General features: G+C 40.5%; 1 non-coding gene across 1 annotated transcript; it reads left to right on the top strand.

The window, feature by feature from the left end:
• Nucleotides 1-1,470: 1,470 nt before the first annotated feature.
• LOC130959944 (small nucleolar RNA R71) lies at nt 1,471-1,578 on the top strand. Its single transcript, XR_009078931.1, has one exon. It is a non-coding gene; the product is annotated as a small nucleolar RNA R71 (small nucleolar RNA).
• Nucleotides 1,579-2,489: the final 911 nt, after the last annotated feature.

Raw genomic sequence — 2,489 nt, 5'->3', positions numbered from 1 at the left:
ACACCAAGGATTCTCCATTCACTTGAATGATCAACTCTCCTCTATCAACATCAATCACAGCCTTTGCTGTGGCTAGGAAGGGTCTGCCAAGGATGATGGATTCGTCCATGCACTTCCCAGTCTCTAGGACTATGAAATCAGTAGGGATGTAATGGTCTTCAATCTTCACCAAAACATTCTCTACAAGTCTATGAGCTTGTTTTCTTGAATTGTCTGCCATCTCTAATGAGATTCTTGCAGCTTGCACCTCAAAGATCCCTAATTTCTCCATTATAGAGAGGGGCATGAGGTTTACACTTGACCCTAAGTCACACAAGGCCTTCTTGAAGGTCATGGTGCCTATGGTACAAGGTATAGAAAACTTCCCAGGATCTTGCCTCTTTTGAGGCAGTTTCTGCCTAGACAAGTCATCCAGTTCTTTGGTGAGCAAGGGAGGTTCATCCTCCCAAGTCTCATTTCCAAATAACTTGTCATTTAGCTTCATGATTGCTCCAAGATATTTAGCAACTTGCTCTTCAGTGACATACTCATCCTCTTCAGAGGAAGAATACTCATCAGAGCTCATGAATGGCAGAAGTAAGTCCAATGGAATCTCTATGGTCTCATTTTGAGCCTCAGATTCCCATTGGAACTCAGAGGAGATTGGTACACGCCCACTGAGGTCTTCCTCAGTGGCGTCCTCCTCCTCTCTTTCCTCTCCACATTCGGCCATGGTTATGGCTTTGCACTCTCCTTTTGGATTTTCTTCTGTATTACTTGGGAGAGTACTAGGAGGGAGTTCAGTAACTTTCTTGCTCAGCTGACCCACTTGTCCTTCCAATTTCTGATGGAGGACCTTGTTTCATTCATGAAACTTTGAGTGGTCTTTATTAGATCAGAGACCATTGTTGCTAAGTCAGAAGTATTCTGCTTAGAACTCTCTGTCTGTTGCTGAGAAGATGATGGAAAAGGCTTGCCATTGCTAAACCTGTTTCTTCCACCATTATTATTATTGAAACCTTGTTGAGGTCTCTCTTGATTCTTCCATGAGAAATTTGGGTGATTTCTCCATGAAGAATTATAGGTGTTTCCATAGGGTTCTCCTAGGTAATTCACCTCTTCCATTGAAGGGTTCTCAGGATCATAAGCTTCTTCCTCAGATGAAGCTTCCTTAGTACTGCCATGTGCATTTTGCATTCCAGACAGACTCTGAGAAATTAAATTGACTTGTTGAGTCAATATCTTGTTCTGAGCCAATATGGCATTCAGAGTGTCAATCTCAAGAACTCCTTTCTTCTGACTAGTCCCATTGTTCACAGGATTTCTTTCAGAAGTATACATGAATTGGTTATTTGCAACCATTTCAATCAATTCTTGAGCTTCTGCAGGCGTCTTCTTCAGATGAAGAGATCCTCCAGCAGAGCTATCCAAAGACATCTTGGATAGTTCAGAGAGACCATCATAGAAAATACCTATGATGCTCCATTCAGAAAGCATGTCTGAGGGACATCTTCTGATTAATTGTTTGTATCTTTCCCAAGCTTCATAGAGGGATTCTCCATCCTTCTGTCTGAAGGTTTGGACTTCCACTCTAAGCTTACTCCATCTTTGTGGTGGAAAGAACTTTGCCAAGAAGGCATTGACTAGCTTTTCCCAAGAGTCCAGGCTTTCTTTAGGTTGAGAATCCAACCATATTCTAGCTCTGTCTCTTACAGCAAAAGGGAATAGCATCAGTCTGTAGACCTCAGGGTTAACCCCATTAGTCTTGACTGTGTCACAGATTTGCAAGAATTCAGCTAAAAACTGATGAGGATCTTCCATTGGAAGTCCATGGAACTTGCAATTCTGTTGCATTAGAGAAACTAATTGAGGCTTAAGCTCAAAGTTGTTTGCTCCAATGGCAGGGATAGAGATGCTTCTCCCATAGAAATCAGGAGTAGGTGCAGTAAAGTCACCCAGCACCTTCCTTGCATTGTTGGCATTGTTGTTGTTTTCGGCTGCCATGTGTTCTTCTTCCTTGAAGAGTTCGGTCAGGTCCTCTAAAGAAAGTTGTGCTTTGGCTTCTCTTAGCTTTCTCTTCAGGGTCCTCTCAGGTTCAGGATCAGCTTCAACAAGAATGCCTTTGTCTCTGCTCCTGCTCATATGAAAGAGAAGAGAAAAAGAAAATGTGGAATCCTCTATGTCACAGTATAGAGATTCCTTGGAGTGTCAGAGGAAAAGAGAAATAGTAAGAAGAAGGAGAAGAATAATTTGAACTTTAATTAGATAAGGTTCGAATTGTGCATTAAGAAGGAGTAGTACTCCCTAAATAGAAGGATGTGGGAAGGAGGGAAGAGAATTTTCGAAAATTCATTTAAAAGGTTTTGAAAACATTTTGAAAACTTGATTGATAATTTTCGAAAATTAAAAGTGAAAAAGAAATCAAGTGATTTTTGAAAAAGATTTTGAAATTAGAAGTTAAAAAGATTTGATTGAAAACTATTTTGAAAAAGATGAGGTTAAAAAGATTT

This window comes from Arachis stenosperma, unplaced genomic scaffold (assembly GCF_014773155.1).
Source record: "Arachis stenosperma cultivar V10309 unplaced genomic scaffold, arast.V10309.gnm1.PFL2 arast.V10309.gnm1.Scaffold_100025, whole genome shotgun sequence".
Lineage (NCBI taxonomy): Eukaryota > Viridiplantae > Streptophyta > Magnoliopsida > Fabales > Fabaceae > Arachis > Arachis stenosperma.
Note: the sequence above shows the minus strand (reverse complement) of the source record. Positions and strands in the feature narration are given on the sequence as shown.